This window comes from Bos javanicus, unplaced genomic scaffold, assembly GCF_032452875.1.
Source record: "Bos javanicus breed banteng unplaced genomic scaffold, ARS-OSU_banteng_1.0 tig00002795_1, whole genome shotgun sequence".
NCBI classification, from domain to species: domain Eukaryota; kingdom Metazoa; phylum Chordata; class Mammalia; order Artiodactyla; family Bovidae; genus Bos; species Bos javanicus.
This window is the reverse complement of record NW_026894080.1, coordinates 39,482-59,722: the sequence shown is the minus strand read 5'-3', so window position 1 is coordinate 59,722 and position 20,241 is coordinate 39,482. Positions and strand designations below refer to the sequence as shown.

General features: G+C 42.1%; 1 long non-coding RNA gene across 7 annotated transcripts; it reads right to left on the bottom strand.

Moving 5' to 3' along the window:
- Positions 1–1,533: 1,533 nt before the first annotated feature.
- Positions 1,534–19,872, bottom strand: LOC133244044 (uncharacterized). 7 transcript variants are annotated; one of them, XR_009735264.1, is made up of 5 exons: positions 19,771–19,872; positions 7,712–7,777; positions 7,110–7,252; positions 6,586–6,711; positions 3,574–6,463 (listed from the first exon to the last, which is right to left on the bottom strand). It is a non-coding gene; the product is annotated as an uncharacterized LOC133244044 (long non-coding RNA). The 7 variants fall into 7 exon arrangements; XR_009735262.1 differs by having other exon boundaries at positions 3,575–6,463; positions 7,712–7,786; XR_009735261.1 differs by lacking the exon at positions 19,771–19,872 and adding an exon at positions 16,778–17,243 and having other exon boundaries at positions 3,575–6,463; positions 7,712–7,786.
- Positions 19,873–20,241: the final 369 nt, after the last annotated feature.

Here is a 20,241-nt window from a genome sequence, read left to right as displayed (position 1 = left end):
AAAAAATTGAAGGCAGGAGGAGAAGGGGGCGACAGAGGGTGAGATGATTAGATAGCATCACCAACCCAATGGACATTAATTTGATCAAACTCAGGGAGATAGTGTAGGACAGAGGAGCCTGGCATGGTGCAGGCCATGGGTAGTAAATAATTGGACACGACTGAGCAACTGAACAACCACCACCACCTCCACCTTACCTTTGAGCTTCCCTAAGCAGTACTCTTGCCTGGAAAATCCCACGGACGGAGGAGCCTGGTGCGCTGCAGTCCATGGGGTCGATAGGAGTCGGACACGACTGAGTGACTTCATTTACCAGGGACAGGGGAGCCTGGTGGGCTGCCGTCTATGCGGTCGCACAGAGTCGGACACGACTGACGCGACTTAGCAGCAGCAGCAGCAGAAGCTGCCAGAGCCCCACTCTCAGCAGGGCTAAGAAGCTTTCTATGCCTGTCAGTGGTAAAAGCTGAGACTTATGTCTTTACACACTCAGTGCCCCCTGCTTAGGTGATGATGGGTCCTTAGAATGCTCATCACTCCCTCCCAGAGCTCAGACCAGGGAGCCTTCTCACGACAGTAATATGGAGCACCTACCCTGGTACGGAAATGGGAGTTGGAGCTGTTTACCCCCTCTCAATGTGTTTTCTCCCTTTACATTCACTTGCACATTTCTTCTTGAGTCACCGAATCCAACTCTGTTCATCCCCAACTGGTTACTGTAAAAAGCTGCACCTGCATCTCTATCAGGGCGGATGCATGTATGCCCTGCACTCTCTATTTTATTTCTCTCCCTCAGAATCTCTAGACTCCCAGACACCACCCTCAAAAGGGGCATTGATGCAGGGAGTTGGACTCTCATCCACAGCCTGGGTCAAAGCACGGCTGTGTTATATATAACCTCTTTCACTCTTAGAATGAACCTTATCTTCTAGCTTTCCTCCTGCTTCTTGGCCACCCTGCTCACCGTTTTGCTTTGCTTTTCCCTTAGGTCCATTCCCTGTGTTTCTCCTTTGCACTTCTTTTCTGTTTATGTGTCTGTCTGGCCCACCAGTGTGATATTCCCATCATCCACCTCACATCACTGGTCTTGTTATTTCAAGCGTTGCAGACACGTCCTGAAACATGCTAGTAATCAATGTGTGTGTACTCAATGAAGGAATATTTTTAATGACTGACAGGAAAAGCATCTCCTCCATGTAGGAGTCAGTATATAGGTGTCATATTTGTAGCACGATACATAGTCTTGTGTGTTGTTCCAGACACTGTAGGAGTGTGACTCTGTCTTGGTGCCCTGGTGCCCTTGCATGTCCCCACTTAGGCTACGTAGGCAAGGCTAAACTGCAGGCTGACTTGAACCTTGGCAGAGAACCTCTGATTGCTCTTGCAGCAAGGGGGGATAAGCAGCCTGATGAAGAGCTGCTATGAGGCCATTTCTCACCTGCCTCCTCATCCAGCTGGAGGTGACACAAAGTTGTTACTCATCCACCTCTGGTTTCAGTTGAACATGTGATGGTCTCCCTAGACCCAGCTGACAGTACAGCTGTGGACTACAGAGCTGCTCATTGCCATAGGGCACAAGTGCGGGCTCCTTCTTGGCACAGACCCACCACCTGTAGTGCCTTTACTGAGGCCTTCCAATTCAGTGGCAAACCGCGGGACTAGGGACAAGGCAACTGACACCAGGGTCATATTGCTTCTGCACTGTCTGTAAGGTAGAATCTGAATCCATTGGGGTTCATTGTTTCCTTACTGGCCAAGCCCGTAGAAGGTGACAAGCCAAACTAACAACTGCAGTGGTGCCCTGAGGCCCTGTAGCTCCTGCGCTGTGACTTAGGGACTGGCTGCCTGACTACGTGACACAGTCTGGTGTTGAGTTGTGTGATGTTGCGTGACCAGAATACTGGCTTATTTTCTTTGTCATCACACACAGCAAGGAGCACGGTTTTCACTACATACTATGACTTAGGGTAGCCTTGTCAGTCCTCATTAACAAACCAACCTTAGAATGGATGCCATGTCTGATACCAGCTATTGAATCTGCTATTGAATCAATATATTTATATAGACAAAATATGTTTCTCAAGTCCAGTTCATTTTAAAAGTTAACATTATAGTTTATTTGAAATTCAAAATCTGTATCACTTGTGAGAGAATTGTAATTGTAAAGGTAAATGTTTAAATGAAAAAATGGAGTAGAATAAGCCAAATCCATTTGCAATGTAATGCCTATTGCACATGTTATCTTGTTTATTCTTCATAACAAATATTTAGTGTAAAATTGTAATTTCCATTTTAGAAATGGGGAAACAGATCCAAAGGATGTAAATACCTTTCTCACCTTCACTCAGTATGTGTCAGAGCCAGTACTGATACTCTGAGTTATGTCACATGCTGTGCTTAGTCGCTCAGTCGTGTCCGACTCTTTGTGACCCCATGGACTGTAGCCCATCAGGCACCTCTATCCATGGGGATTCCTCAGGCAAGAATACTGGAGTGGGTTGCCCTGGCCTCCTCCAGGGGATCTTCCCAACCCAGTGATTGAACCCAGGTCTCCAGCACTGCAGGCGGATTCTTTACCATGTGAGCCACCAGGGAAGCCCAGTCATGTCATGTCATAGCCAATAGGGAGACAGAGCAGATAAGACTCAAGTCATTTTGTCTCACGAAGTTCCCCTCATTCCTTTCCCTTTTCTTCTAGCTAGGATCTAATCTTGTCAGATAGCTCCATGACCTAGGGGCTTTTTCACATACTTTTTGGTAAGATGGGATACTCTTAGTTAAGTCTCAAGGTAGATTTGAACCTCCCATTTTCAGTCCTTTTGGACCTGCGTTTTCATACCTCTGTAAGGGCACAACAGCTGCTACTTATAATCCCTTGTTATTCCTTAAGCAGAGTGCATTCTGAATAGGTCCTTTGTAGCAGAAATATATTTTTTTGCTGCGTGAGGATGCAGATGGGGCCTCAGATAGGTAAGCATTTTGTTATTATGTAATAATAAGAATAGGGGGGAATCAGACAGCTGGAGGACTTCCTGTAGCTCAAATGGTAAAGAATCTGCAGGAGACCAGGGTTCGAATCCTGGGCTGGGAAGATCCACTGGAGAAGAGAATGGCAATCCACTCCAGTATTCGTGACTGGAGAATTCCATCCACAGAGAAACCTGGCGGCTACAGTTCGTGAGGTCGCAAAGACTCAGACACGACTGAGTGATTCACACACACACACACACACAGACACACACACACAGTTGGAGGGCTTCTGAGATCTGGTGACTATCAAGCCAATGGAGGACGTCATGGAGAAGAAAATATGTTTGTGGCTGCTCTCTCCCTGCACCCAAAAAACTTGGAAGGCAAGTCAGAAGTGTGTGAAAGATATGGTGTGGCATTTGCCATGGAATTTGACAGCAGTTTTTTTCCTGTCTCCCTACAACCTTTGACAATGGCTTTCGCATTCCATTTCTCTATAGGAAAATACAATCATATTAAGTTTTAAAAAATGTTTCCCTGTCAATAATTTCATCAGGGACACCACCATATGAGATTTGGGTGGCACATTTTGTAGACCCATTTATTCAAGAGAAGACAAAAGGCTTTTATGCAATTTTTATGTGTAGGTATATATATATGTATGTATATGCATTAACATGTAGATTACACCTAAAGAATATGTTATGACCCAATTTTTTTAACTCTAGAAGTGCAAGGGTGGTTTAAATGTATAAGGTTACCAATGCATTTCACCACACTAATACAAAAGTGGAGGAAAAACAATTCTATGATCATCACAATTGATACATTATATGTGTTTGATGAAAATTAATCTATATTCAAGACGGCAAACTAGGAATAGAATGGAACTTACTCTGATAAATTATATCTACAAAAAACGCAACGAAAACAGGTTGAAATGGAGAAGATTTTTCATTTCCTATTGGGAAAAATACCAATTATCACCTGCTTTAGTCAAGACTATTCTGGCCAGGTTTGTTCAATGCTGAAAAATGAGGACAGGTTTAAGGTTTAAGCCAGTAGAAACTGTTGATATTCAAATATAATAGTATATTTGAAAAGCAAAAATAATCTAGATCTAAATTTGTGGAATTAATATGCATATTTAGAGGAATTGTTGGACAGAAAATCTATATATAGACATTCTATCTCTACATACATCCTCAACTAGACAATAAAAATCACAAACCATCAATTTTCAATAACATTAAATAGCCAGGGATAAATTTAACAAAAATGTGAAAGTAGAAAACGAAACTTTATTTCCACAACTTTAACAGTCAAATATAGAAATAAGAACAGCATAAATCGTTTCAGTTTATCTTCTTTCAAGTAAATGGTTGCCCTTCACCTATAATACAAACATTAGAAAAGTTCCTCAGCAGAACTTTGATGACAGGAGAGGTATACAAAGCTCACTGCAGTTGTAGTTTTACAAAATGGACTAAAATAAGAACACTAAGGGCGACCTTTGGCTTACCTTCAGTTAATCCTCTCGAGATTCTATAGACTTTTCAAGCATATTACCAGTATTGGTGATGTTTAGTTATTTAGTTACTGGGGTATGTTAAATAATACTTGTTTTTCTACCCTATTAGCCATTTCATCAATATTCTGAAAATATCTGAGTTCCAGATTATCCTCAGTTTTAATTCTGTAATATACTGTTAGTGTCTTGTTCATATTTCTTATTATGTATACTTGGGCTCTTTCCATTTTCTTCACAGTTATGTAAACTAAGAGGAGTGGACTAGCAGTTTGGGGTTGACAGATACAAACTATTACATTCAGAATGGATAAACAACAAGGTCCTACTATACAGCACAGGGAACTATGTCCAATCTCCTGTGATAAATCACAACGGAAAAGAATATTTTAAAGTGTGTGTGTGTGTGTGTGTGTATATATATATATATATTAAAAATTATGGAAACTAGCACATTGTCTTTATTTATTAGTTGAGTTTATTTTCCTCTTCCTAACAATTCATACCTGTCTTTTATTAAGTATCTTTTCCTTTTTCCCTTAGGTTTATTCTGTTGCTCTTTTTCTTACCGTTTATATTGGATGTAGGATTTTGTATTTATGTACCTTGTAATTTATGTATTTTTCTTTTTAAATACCACACATATTTAGGGCTAAGATTTTTCTATGAGAACATTTTAATCATGTTCTGTAGTTACTTGAAAGTAGTATGAAAGTTGTATTTTTGTCTAAATGTTCTAATGGAATGGAACAAAAACGTAAAGTGAAAATATTTAGAAGGCTAATACACAGTAAATTCTTCCCTAACTATGAAGTTCTTCCTTTAAAATCAGTACCATGCAATTCATTGTCAGCAAGTTGGAAAACACGTATGTGAAAGATACTAAGTTGATTATGCAGGAAGAACTAGAGTTGCAATCTTTGACCTTCAGAACTTTTTAAATTCATATATCAAAGGAAAAATAACTATGGTTAGAGACGATTATATCATGAGGCACAGATTTTTACTAGTTCTTTAAGAGTGAGAGAGGGATGTAGAACAAAAACCATCATAGTATTGTAAAGTAATGATCCTCCAATTAAAATAGGCAACACCCCCGCCCCCAAAAAATACCAAACGTGGGGGCAGGTAGTGTGCTTAGCATACGTATCTTACTCACACCTGGCTTGAATATCACTGACAAAATGCACTCTCTCAACTTGATCAGCCACAGAAACAGGAAACTAGACTATCTTTTGCCATTTTATTATTCAGTCATTGCATGCTTTACTGGGGAAAGGATTTAAAATCCAACTGTTTTTTTAAGAGCTAGAGCATTCAGAATTTGAGAGAATTTAACAAACATCAAGAAGAATGTTGGCTCATTTTCTTAAAAAATTTATTTATTTATTTTAATTGGAGGCCAATTACTTTACAATATTGTGGTGCTTTTTGCCATACATTGACATGAATCAGCCCCAGGTGAACATGTGTCCCCCATCAGAAAATGAAATCTCAATTCGCCTGTTAAAATTTGACTCAAGATGATATTTTATTATAAATAAGTCATAAAAAAACAGAGTATTCTTGTATGCATTACATCGAAGAGAATCAGAGAATGCAAGAATTAGCATTGAAAACTTAGCATTTTAGTGTATCTGTTCTGAATTCACAACTTATATGAGTAAAGTTGAGTTTAGAAGTTAAGGGATTTCACAGAATCACACACGTTATGCTAAAGCTGGTACTAGAACCTACTTGAATGCCTGAGCATATTTCATATAAACTAATATTTATTACAAATGCATGCCATATTTGCTACAAGCAGAAATTATAAAAGAACCTGAAAATTATTAGCTGTTGCTTAAAGCACTAATACAAGAGAAGAAAACGGTTCCCTATTTTCAAATCGATATGGCTTTGATCCTCTCTGTTTCTTTATTTGAAAGTCTGTAAGTCAGGCATTCAGGCATCTGGGGTCTGAACTATCTTTCAAAGAATATGTGAACTCTGTTATTAAAATAATAGTAATGTTCCTTCTATATTATTAAAGATATAATATTCTGAAAAAACAGAAACCACATAAATTACTTTCTGAATGGATGACATACCTGCTTCTGGCATTTCAACAGGCTCTGTATTTGATGCAACCTCCTCCCTGACATCAGGACCATCTCCACCTTTACCCCCAGTCTTTGCCTCAGCCAATTCCTGGAGATCAGTTTCCAGATCAGAATCTTTAAAAAAAAATGTATCAATTCAGCTGTAAAGCATACAATATAAACAAGGGAATGATGATATTGATTCCCTCAGTATTATGAATTAAAAGTCTTAGACCAGTATGGTAAAAATGTGATGAATGAGAACCTCAAGAGCATTATTCCAGGAATGTTTTGCTGGAGAAAAAGGAAAGCAGAATTTTCCGAATGCTATCACCATTTTCCTTTCCCAGGGTTGTCCTCAGACAACTTAGGTGCCCCCTTCTCTTTGTCTTGAAAACAAGGGAAAATTTGAGCGACCACACTGACCTGCAAACTATACACTCCTCAGTTTTTTAGGAACTGTCTGAAGTCCTTTTCTAATGTTTCCTTTCCTCCTCTTACTGGTTATTTCTTAAGACATGATGCACACTTACACTTTACCTCCAGAGGCATCCTCCTTCTCTTCATTATGATTCACCGGATCCTCTCCATTTACTTCCTCCTTCCCAGGTGTGATATCCTGAATCTCAGCTGGCGGTTCCTCTTGTTGAGGTTGCTCAACACTGGGCTGCTGGTCCTAGTAGAGAGTGCATGCAAATAAATCTTTTTGTTGTTAATACATCTAATAGCATAAATATACATAATACATAGATATATCTGAGCATAAGTAAACCTAACAACATTTTCCCAACACAATTCTATGTACTTACTTTTAATAAAGTTACTCTTCGCACAGAGAAGAGTTAGCTCCCATAAGAGTTACCCAGAAAGACTTTGGAAGTTATTTAAATCTATGTTGGGATGGAAGTATGCAGTCTGTTGTTAATAAGCTGGAGGAGGGAGTCACTGGGCACATTTCCAGGGAATTCAACAGTATACTCATAGGCAATGCCAGACTGTAATATATCTGGATCATTGTTCCTTCCTAAGACAAACTGTCACCCTTTATCAGCATGGAAGACCTTTATCACTGCATCATGATTTTCTCAAAAATAAACTTGTGCTAATAGAAAACATCAAATAGTAAGGTACTCACAACCACAGGTTCATCCAGCTTGGGGAATCTTGATCTATAGGTCCCAATGTTGACACCACTTGCCCACTGATATTTCTCCCGGAAAGTAGAATATTGTGATTTAGAAAATGTATTTAAGAGTACAGCTATATTTCATCACTTTTATGACCATATGTTGACTTATTTTTTTTAATGTGAAAATACTTTCAAAAGAAAATTCTGGTTAAGTTAGAGTGTACATGCATTCCAATTACACCAAATACAGTTGCTTGCAAACCCATTTTTGTCTTTGCTATGCTGGCAGAGAAATCACCTTAAGGTACACAGGAAGGCTGAATTTTTGTGAGGAAGTTTGATTTCACAATAGAATTCTCCATCATGAAGATATTTAGTGAAATGCTGCTAGGAATTTAAAAATTCAGGACTATTGCTCATGTCACACTCCTATTCACCAGACCTATTTCCCCCAACTCCCTTGGAATTCAGTTGGAACACGAAGAAAGGCTCAGTCTTTACAGCCTGACTATGGGATTTTCTCAGTGTCTGTGGCTGAGGTGAGTCTGCATGCAGAGCAACCGGTCCACTTCTCTCTTGGCACCTTACCACAAAACTCGTGATACATATGTATTATATGATTGTATGTTATGTATTATATGATTTCATGTCAAGGGGTTTCTGGAAAAGGCACAACTATAGGCAGAGAAATATGTCTGTGGTTGCCAGGGTATAGGAGTGGAGGAAGGAGTCTGAAAGGAAATAGCCCAAGGGAGCATTTTCAAACCAATGGGACGTTTTCTACATTTTTATTGTGGTAGCATTTACACAATGGTATGCATATGTCAAAACTCGACAAATGGTAATGCTTTAAAGCATTGACTTCTATGGTATATAAATTATATCTCAATACTTCCCACTGTTCTAAAAAAGGAAAAGGATCTTTTAAGTATGTAAATACTGGTTATTGTATCCATCTAGAACTTGAGTTCATAAACATAAAAGTCTTATTTGAAATTCTTCCCAGACCTGGCCAACTTCCAGGATTCCCCATGACACCTTTGTACCCTTATGACAGGACACAGAAACTTGGTCTTAACCAGGTTTACAATTCCGTCTCTTCACCTCAAGTCAACATTCTTGCTGAGTTCTGTCCATTTTACTTTGAAAATGTCCAATGCAACTACTTTTTCCCATGTCCACCACATCTGCTCTAGTCCAAAGCCCCCCTCCATTTAATTGTCAACCCCCTTCTAACGGGTCTCTCACATCCACTCAGGGTGCCTGTCTCCCACTCACCGCCCTCTCCCTGCCTCTCTTACAGTTGCAGAACTGTTTATGACTTTCTAGATAAAGCCTACTGTCCTACACAAGAACTTGAAGGTATGGTCTAGCCCTTGCCCAGCTTGCTAACATCATGGAAAGTAGAGAATCCTCTTCTTGTCTCTCTCATTGGGCTTCATTCATACCCTCCACTTTCTCAAGCTTAGATTGTCCCATATTTCTGAAGCTTCCGGTTAGTAGACTCCTTCAAGCTAGGCTTCAACAGTATATGGAACGAGAACTTCCAGATATGCAAGCTGGTTTTGAAGAGGCAGAGAAACAAGAGATCAAATTGCAACCTTCATTAGATCATGGGGAAAGCAAGGGAATTCCAGAAACACACCTACTTCTGCTTCATTGACTAGACTACCTCAAGGCCTCTGACTGTGTGGATCACAACAAACTGTGGAAAATTCTTAGAGATGGGAGTACCAGACTAGCTGACCTGTCTCCTGAGAAACCTGTATGAGGGTTAAGAAGTAACAGTTAGAATAAAACATGGAACAATGGACTGGTTCAAAATTAGGAAAGGAGTAAGACAAGGTTGTATAGTGTCACTTTGCTTATTCAACTTACACGCAGAGCACATCATGGGAAATGATGGGCTGGATGACTCACAAGCTGGAATCAAGGTTGCTGTCAGAAATATCAACAAGCTCAGATATGCAGATCATACCACTCTAATGGCAGAAACTGAAGAGGAACTAAAGAACCTCTTGATACAGGTGAAGAGGAGAATGAAAAGGCTGGCTTAAAACTCAACATTCAAAAATAGAAGATTATGCCATCTACTCCTATCATTTCACAGAAAACAGAAGGGGGGAAGTGGATGCACGGACACATTTAATTTTGGAGGCTCCAAAATCACTGTGGATGGTGATTGCTGCCATGTATTCAGACACTTGATCCTTGGAACAACAGCTATGACAAAGCTAGTATGCATGCATGGTTTGCTTCAGTCGTGTCTGACTCTTTATGACTCCATGGACCGTAGCCTGCCAGGTGCCGCTGTCCATGGGATTCTCCAGGCGAGAATACTTTAATGGATTGCCATGCCCTCCTCCCATGGGGCATGGCAGGGCATCTTCCCAACCCAGGGGTGAAACCCATGTCTTCTGCATCCCGTGCATTGCAGGGAGGTTTTTTGTTTTTGTTTTTGCCAATTTATGCATGTTTTAATTGAAGGATAATTGCTTTACAGAATTTTGTTGTTTTCTGTCAAACATCAACAAGAATCAGCCATAGATACACCCATGCAGGCGGATTCTTTACCACTGAGCCACCAGGGAAGCCTATGTCAAACCTAGACAGCATAGTATAAAGCAGAGACATCACTTTGCCAACAAACGTCCGTATAGTCAAAACTATGGCTTTTTCAGTAGTCATGTACAGATGTGTGAGTTCGATCATTAAGAAGGCTGAGTGACAAAGAATTGACGCTTTCGGTTTGTGGTGCTGGAGAAGACACTTGAGAATCCCTCGGACAGCAAGGATATCAAAACAGCCAATCCTAAAGGAAACCAACTGTGAACATTCAGTGGAAGGACCGATGCTGAAGCTGAAGCTCCAATACTTTAGCCATCTGATGGGAACAGACGACTCACAGGAAAAGACTCTGATGCTGGTGATCAGGGTAGGAAGCCTAAAGCAAGTTATGCCCTGGTGACTGCTGAACAGGTTTTAGAAGCAAAATCTCTCCCCCAGGGAACCAGTGCCATTAGCGGAACTTATGGCTCTGCCCCAAGTTCTAGAGCTAAGCGAAGGGCAGCGAGCAAATATCTTCACTGATTCTAAGTACGCTTATTTGACTTTACACACTCATGCTGCAATATGGAAAGAAAAACAGTTTAAAAGGGCAACAGGAGAAATTATTGAGCATTTCAGAGAGATCCAGAGACTTGTAACGACTATATATTGTCCTAAAGGAGTAGCTGTTACGCATTGCAAAGGGCACAGCAGGGATGGGAGTAAAGTAGCTGAAGGTAATCACCTCACTGATGTCAAGCCAGAAAAGTGGCACTTTAGGAAACCCCTTCACTGCAGATGCCTTTATCTGGACAGGTCCTGTGGAACAGGAAAAACCGCAATATACTGAGGAAGAATTAGAAAGATATGAGAAAAGAGGAGCAAAGATTACTGATAAAGGATGGCTACAGTCCAAGGATGGACGATTAATAATTCCTGAAAAGACTCAATGGAAAATTCTTAAGGGTTTACACCAGAGTTTTCATTTAGATGTAGAGAGTACTTAACAGATAGCTTCTCATTTGTTTGAAGGTAAAAATGTAGTGAAAACTTTAAAGGACATTATCAAAAGATGTGAGGTTTGTCAGAAAAATAACCCAAAGACTGAAAAGCTAGCAAAATCTGGATTACAACGAAGTGGAAAATATCCTGGAGAAGACTGGGAAACCGATTTTACTCACATGCCACAAGTTAATGATTATTCTTGCTCACAAGTTTGGGTGGATACTTTTCCTGGATGGATTGAGCCTTTTCCCTGTTGCGGTGAACACACTAAGGAGGTTATAAGAATTTTAATCCATGAAATTATCCCCAGGTTTGGGCTGCCACGGAGGCATCAGAGTGACAATGGCACCACCTTTGAAGCTGCTCTAACTCAGGGGGTGTCTAAAGCTCTCGGAATAGAATCTCACTTACACTGTTCCTGGAGACCCCAATCCTCAGGAAAGGTTGAAACAGCTAACGACATTATCAAAAGACATCTATGCACATTAACTCAAGAGACACAGGACAATTGGATTAAAGTTCTACCCATAGCTTTAATGAGGGCTGGGACTGCCCCCCAAAAGGAGGGGCTGTCCCCCTTTGAATGTATTTATGGGAAGGCCTTTCTTATGCGCAGACATTGTTATAGACCGTGAAGCCTTAGAATTAACTAATTATGTAACTCAGCTCTCAGTTTTTCAACAGATATTAACGGAATTCCAGCAGGTGACTCCTGACCTAGCCTCTGCATCAAACAAGCCCTCATTTGAGCCAGGAACAGAGGTCCTGATAAAAACACTGGGATCTGGGGGCCAATCCCTCGAACCCCTCTGGGAAGGCCCTTACCAGGTTATTCTTTCTTCTCCCACAGCTGTCAAAGTGCCAGGAATAGATTCATGGGTGCATCACACTCAAGTTAAGAGGTGGCACCCTGACCAGAACTAAGTGACGTCATTTTATGTCTTTACTTTCTATGCTCTGACTTTGTACTTTTCAGATGGCCCTGATAATCTATGTGAGCCTACTTCTGACTCCAAAAATCCTGAGTTTGCCGTTTGATCCTCAAGACAATGCCTTCCTGTCCTGGGCTCACTCCTATGCTGCATTCCACAATCTGTCTAACTGCTGGGTCTGCAGAGTGCTCCCCTCTTCATCAGTGGAAGGCTTCCCAGGGTGGACATCTCCACTTCAAGGAAAAGACTTTCTCCAAGTCTGTGAATACCTTCGACAACAATCGTATGTGATGTCTCTTCTTAATCTGATGACATCTAACAACCCTAAGATGGACCGGTGCAACACTTTGTACTTTAATTATGGACATAACGTGGCTTTTAATTTTGATTATACATTGTCTTGGTTTAATGACTATTTCGCTACACAGAAGGTAAATGGTCTAGATCTAGTGGCTTTTTACCTGACGTTTATCAAATATGGGATGATTGAGGTTATATGGCTAACTCCTGAAAAAGGACGTCTAATGTCTACTGCCCCTATATGCTGGGAACAAATAGAGCCATCCCCAGAAGTTAGACAACAACTTAATTATAATGATTGGAAACAATTGGGACTTTTGGCTCAGGAAATATGCAAGGTAATCATTCCCGTATTTTCCAACCCCAGTTCAGGTCCTCCCTTTGCCTGGCCAGGCACTGATTGGGACTGGATATCTCAGTCACGCTGGCTTGCTCCAAATGGGACCTACTGGATATGTGGCTCTTACCTATGGGCAAGGCTTCCCCCTGGCTGGATAAGGACATGAACCCTAGGTTTAGCTTTTACTCATGGCTTCATATTTTCAGAGCTTCCAGAAAAGCCTGCTAATTTACCACACCTTAAAACTCAGTGGGCAAGGTCTGTATTTCACTGGTGTGATTATTTGGCTGCAGTGTTTGTTCCCTCTCTGGGAACTACAGATGTTCTGCTATGAGCGGATGCTTTTGACTAATTTTACTCAACAGGTATTACAAGATTCTCAAAAAGCTATTTCAGCTCTTCAGTTCAGTTCAGTTGCTCAGTCGTGTCTGACTCTTTGCGACCCCATGAGTCGCAGCCCGCCAGGCCTCCCTGTCGATCACCATCTCCTGCAGTTCACTCAAACTCACGTCCATGGAGTCGGTGATGCCCTCCAGCCACCTCATCCTCTGCCGTCCCCTTTTCCTCCTGCCCCCAATCCCTCCCAGCATCAGAGTCTTTTCCAATGAGTCAATTCTTCGCATGAGGTGGCCAAAGTACTGGAGTTTCAGCTTTAGAATCATTCCTTCCAAAGAACACCCAGGACTGATCTCCTTTAGAAAAGACTGGTTGGTAACATCGAAAAAAGATGTCCTTTTCATTATAGGGGACTGGAATGCAAAAGTAGGAATTCAGGAAACACCTGGAGTAATAGGCAAATTTGGCCTTGGATTATGGAATGAAGCAGGGCAAAGGCTAATAGAGTTTTGCCTAGAGAATGCACTGGTCATAGCAAACACCCTCTTCCAACAACACAAGAGAAGAGTCTACACATGGACATCACCAGATGGTCAACACTGAAATCAGATTGATTATATTCTTTGCAGCCAAAGATGGAGAAGCTCTATACAGTCAGCAAAAACAAGACCAGGAGATGATTGTGGCTCAGATCATGAACTGCTTATTGCCAAATTCAGACTTAAATTGAAGAAAGTATGGAAAACCACTAGACCATTCAGGGAAACAAATCCCTTATTATTATACAGTGAAAGTGAGAAATAGATTTAAAGGACTAGGTCTGATAGACAGTGCATGATAAACTATGGACGGTGTTTGTGACATTGTACAGGAGACAGGGATCAAGACCATCCCCATGGAAAAGAAATGCAAAAAAGCAAAGTGGCTGTCTGGGGAGGCCTTACAAATAGCTGTGAAAAGAAGAGAAGTGAAAAACAAAGGAGAAAAGGAAAGATATAAGCATCTAAATGCAGAGTTCCAAAGAATAGCAAGGAGTGATAAGAAAGCCATCCTCAGCGATCAATACAAAGAAATAGAGAAAAACAACAGAATGCGAAAGACTAGAGATCTCTTCAAGAATATTAGAGATACCAAGGGAATATTTCACACAAAGATGAGCTCTATAAAGGACAGAAATGGTATGGACCTAACAGAAGCAGAAGATATTAAGAACAGGCGGCAAGAATACACAGAAGAACTGTACAAAAAGATCTTCACGACCAAGATAATCACGATGCTGTGATCACTCACCTAGAGCCAGACATCTTGGAATGTGAAGTCAAGTGGTCCTTAGAAAGCATCACTATGAACAAAGCTAGTGGAGGTGATGGAATTCCAGGTGAGCTATTTCAAATCCTGAAAGATGATGCTGTTAAAGTGCTGCACTCACTATGCCAGCAAATTTGGAAGACTCAGCAGTGGTCACAGGACTGGAAAAAGTCAGTTTTCATTCCAACCCCAAAGAAAGTCAATGCCAAAGATGCTCAAACTACCACACAATTGCACTCATCTCACACACCAGTAAAGTAATGCTCAAAATTCGCCACTCCAGGCTTCAGCAATACATGAACCGTGAGCTTTCTGATGTTCAAGCTGATTTTAGAAAAAGCAGAGGAACCAGAGATCAAATTGGCAACATCTGCTGGATCATGGAAAAAGGAAGAGAGTTCCAGAAAACATTCTCCTTCTGCTTTATTGACTATGCCAAAGCCTTTGACTGTGTAGGTCACAATCAACTGTGGAAAATTCTGAAAGAAATGGGAATACCAGACCACCTGACCTGCCTTTTGAGAAATCTGTATGCAGGTCAGGAAGCAACAGATAGAACTGGACATGGAACAATAGACTGGTTCCAAATAGGAAAAGGAGTACATCAAGGCTCTATATTGTCACCCTGTTTATTTAACTTATATGCAGAGTACATCATGAGAAACGCTGGGCTGGAAGAAGCACAAGCTGGAATCAAGATTGCCTGGAGAAATATCAATAACCTCAGATATGCAGATGACACCACCTTTATGGCAGAAAGTGAAGAGGAACTAAAAAGCCTCTTGAAGAAAGTGAAAGAGGAGAGTGAAAAAATTGCCTTAAAGCTTAACATTCAGAAAACGAAGATCATGGCATCTGGTCCCATCACTTCATGGCAGATAGATGGGGAAACAGTGACAGACTTTATTTTGGGGGCTCCAAAATCACTGCAGATGGTGATTGCAGCCATTAAATTAAAAGACGCTTACTCCTTGAAAGGAAAGTTATGACCAACCTAGATTGCATATTCAAAAGCAGAGACATTACTTTGCCAACAAAGGTCCGTCTAGTCAAGGCTATGGTTTTTCCAGTAGTCATGTATGGATGTGAGAGTTGGACTGTGAAGAAAGCTGATCGCCGAAGAATTGATGCTTTTTAAGTGTGGTGTTGGTGAAGACTCCTGAGAGTTCCGTGGACTGGAAGGAGATCCAACCATTCCATTCTAAAGGAGATCAGTCCTGGGTGTTCTTTGGAAGGAATGATGCTGAAGCTGAAACTCCAGTACTTTGGCCACCTCATGCGAAGAGTTGACTCATTGGAAAAGACCCTGATGTTGGGAGGGATTGAGGGCAGGAGGAGAAGGAGACGACAGAGGATCAGAAGGCTGGATGGCATCACCGACTCAAGAAATGTTGAGTCTGAGTGAACTGTGGGAGTTGATGATGGACAGGGCTGCCTGGTGTGCTGTGATTCATGGGGTCGCAAAGAGTCAGACACGACTGAACTGAACTGAACTGAGTGTTTCCATGTGGTTAAAGGGGGAATGAGGTGCAGAGGCACTATGTAACTTGTTCAGTGTCTCCAGCATTAAGGGAGCCAGAGGTCTGGATGCACTGTGGAACTCTGCGTGTTCTGTATTTATCAGTCAAGAGTAAGATCCAATGGCTATGGCAAAATATGTAGAATAACAGCTAGCACATAACACAAATTGATCTTACATCATAGAAATGCACACTAAATAGAAATCTGATTTCTTCAGAAATCTTTCAAATGGAGGCTTGACAAGACTGGCATCAGGATGTTTTGTAGACACGATGGTCTCAGAGCCTCCTCAGAACATCAGACAGCATGTCAGTGAGTCTCCTAGACTGGTGGTCTTAGGTTTGTGCATCAGAGAAAGCAGGAAACCCCTGTCACATGCTCTCAATGGAGACAGAGCCTGGAAGCAGGCAAAATTAGACCATGCCTCTGCTCTGGTAGTGCCTAGACAAGTTGTCCATGTCAATCAGAACTGAGCAATTCTTTTAAAAAGTGCAGATTCCATGATCTACACTCAGTGAATCTCACTCAGTGGGGCTACAACAGTGCCCCAGAATCTGTGAGATTTCACTACACTTGGGAAACTTTCAGGGACTTTATTAAACCCCTTTGGTAGTGAGACTGTCAGCAAAATAAGGGAAATAATGATCAGAACAGATATTAGAAAAAATATGTAGATAAGCAACAAAACCCAAAGCTGGCTCTTTCAAAAGGTCAATATGAATTCATAAGTTTCCACCCACAAGAATTAAAAAAAAAAAAAAGATAACTAAAGACAAAACTTACCAATATCAGGAAAGAAATAGGTTACAGATGCAGATGACCACAAACTGAGGTAGAAACTGAAATAGCAGCACCAGGCCCCTTTCGATGAGAGCTACGTGCCAAACCCAGCCCATTACAAGATTCCTTGACATTCAGGAGCACGCCAAGTAGATTTCCATGCCAGGACTGTTGCATTTATTGTTCCTTCTGCCTGGAATGCTCTTCTCTTAGGTAACCCCACAGCCTGCTCCCTTACTTCCTCCAGATCTCTGCTTACTTGCCATCTTTCAGGGAGTCTTTCCCTCATTATCTTGAAGAAAATAATAACATCATATCTACATACTCCTTTTCCCCTGATCTAGCAATATGTTTCTTCATAGCGCCTGCCACCCTTGATTATTTACTGACCACCAAGTCTATGAAATGAGAGACTTGGTTGAGATGGCAACCCACTCCAGTGTTCTTGCCTGGAGAATCCCAGGGACTGGCAGGGTAATAAATGCTGGACAGGGTGTGGAGAAAAGGGAGCCCTCTTACACTGCTGGTGGGAATGCAAACTAGTACAGCCACTATGGAGAACAGTGTGGAGAATCCTTAAAAAGCTGGAAATAGAACTGCCTTATGATCCAGCAATCCCACTGCTGGGCATACACACTGAGGAAACCAGAAGGGAAAGAGACACGTGTACCCCAATGTTCATCGCAGCACTGTTTATAATAGCCAGGACATGGAAGCAACCTAGATATCAATCAGCAGATGAATGGATAAGAAAGCTATGTTACATATACAAAATGGAGTATTACTCAGCCATTAAAAAGAATACATTTGAATCAGTCCTAATGAGGTGGATGAAACCGGAGCCTATTATACAGAGTGAAGTAAACCAGAAGGAAAAACACCAATACAGTATACTAACGCATATATATGGAATTTAGAAAGATGGTAACAATAACCCTGTGTACGAGACAGCAAAAGAGACACTGATGTATAGAAGAGTCTTATGGACTCTGTGGGAGAGGGAGAGGGTGGGAAGATTTGGGAGAATGGCATTGAAACATGTAAAATATCATGTATGAAACGAGATGCCAGTCCAGGTTCAATGCACGATACTGGATGCTAGGGGCTAGTGCACTGGGACGACCCAGAGGGATGGTATGGGGAGGGAGGAGGAGGAGGGTTCAGGATGGGGAACACATGTATACCTGTGGCGGATTCATTTTGATATTTGGTAAAACTAATACAATTATGTAAAGTTTTAAAATAAAATTAAATTTAAAAAAAATAGTGCTCAGGTCTATGGCAGGTGCTCAGATAACATTTGCTGAAGGACAGTCTGGAGCCAGGTCCTTTACACACATTGCTAACATGCACAGGTACCCTCCAAGATGGGCACTGGCCCCATTGTATTAATTATGATACAAACTGAGATTTCAGGAAACAAGTGATACACTCAACAACACAGTCAGCATGTCAGGTTCCAGGCTTCAGAATCATATCTGCCAGCTTCCAAATCCTCAGTTCCCAGACAGAGACTTCACAGCCAAGAACATAAGAGGTTTTATATCTAACACAAAGACTCCAAACAGCTCAGATAGATACCCAGAGACACCAAAAAGAGCTCACTGAATCTCTGCACAGAGAGCACACAACTCGTCTCAGACCCTCAAACACAACTGAGACCATAACCATACACACTGTGACAAAGACCCTCCAAAGAGACCAAAGTCTTCCAGACAGAAACAAATGAAAACTGCACAGATACTTCACATCATGGAGACTGACTCCCAAACCACTGGGACACTTACCGACCTAACACAAAACCCCCTAAACAGAAAGACAGACGTTTTAATAATAACTCAAGAACACAATATAATCTTAAGATTAATTTCCCAGACAAATGAAAAACTTGCAACCTGTGCATAGATCCCCAAGCAGCTGATAGTTTACACCTTTACACTGATCCATCCTTAAAGCAGCACAGAGGCATCACAACTTCGGAACGCAGAATCAAAAGCTCAGTGATCTCACATTCTGGGGTGCAGACGCCTACACAGAGATCTCACTCTCAGGGACTGAAAAGCCAGCAAGCTCCAAAGATGCACATCCCGGTATACAGGCACACATCCTAGAGGCTTTGTACTATGGCTCACAAAATCCGCTCAGATCAAATATCCCATCACTCACAACCCTGCCAAAAGGCTCAAGGGGATCAAATGTACCCAAACAACACCTGTGTTGTCACACGAAGCAATACACAATCCCAAGCTGCCAGATACAGTTTATTCTCCAGGGAGAGACACCAAACTCAGAGACCTCTCCCTGGACATGAATTGCATGCATTTGTGTGAATGACGGAGAAGGCACTGGCGACCCACTCCAGTACTCTTGCCTGGAATCCCGTGGACGGAGGAGCCTGGTAGGCTGCAGTCCATGGGGTCGCTAAGAGTCGGACACGACTGAGCGACTTCACTTTCACTTTTCACTTTCATGGACTGGAGAAGGAAATGGCAACCGACTCCAGTGTTCTTGCCTGGAGAATCCCAGGGACGGGGGAGCCTGGTGGGCTGCGGTCTATGGGGTCGCACAGAGTCAGACACGACTGAAGTGACTTAGCAGCAGCAGCTGTGTGAATGACCGTGCACTGCCACACGATCCAGACTGAGCGGAGCTAAACCAGAATGAAACACCGTCACCATGCACAGCCAGCGACTGCGCCAAACCTCGCCACTAACCAGGGCAGCTATTAGACCCCTTTGGAAAAAGCAATAAGACTCGGAGGAAAATTGTTTGCTCTGAAAAGTCGCGCACGCCAACGCAGGCGCACGCGTATACAGGCGCCTCTCGCCCTCAGTTCCTGTTCTGCGACCACACTGCCTGCAATCACGCGGTGGCCAATCACTGCCCAGAACGCTTCCCTGACTCCACACCCAGCCAGCCAGTCTCTCGCTCCGTAGTGGTCCTACCAACGAAGGGGTGCAGTTGAAAAAGAGACTGAGAAAGTTTCCGCTTAATACCTGTGTCCACTCGGATTCAAAAGCAGTGGGAAGACGAAGAGGAGCGCCAAGAGTGCCGCTGCTGGGAACTGTGGTCCATGCCCGACGCGGTGTAAGGGGACCCTCTCTGTTGTCACACGCCCTCTCCCAATGGTACCTTCCAGAGTGGGTGGTCTTTCCGCTACCCTCGGTGGTACATCCCAGGACAGAACTGTTTCATCTCGCGCGCCCCTTGCTGGTGGGATTGGGGAACAGCAGATATAGATGCCTGTGGACCATTCCAGGAGGATCCACAAAGGGCAGAAGGGCAAGGTTAGGGGGAAAACCCCACAGATTCCTGCAATTTGGGACTCAGAAAAAAGTCTTCGTAAACTGAAGATTACGTCTCTATGGGGATCACTGTCGTAACAGAGAGCATGGAAAACACTTTATCTTTGCTGGGCATTGTGATTGTTTGTGCTTTCCTGTTCAATACAGAATAGGTCTCATGGG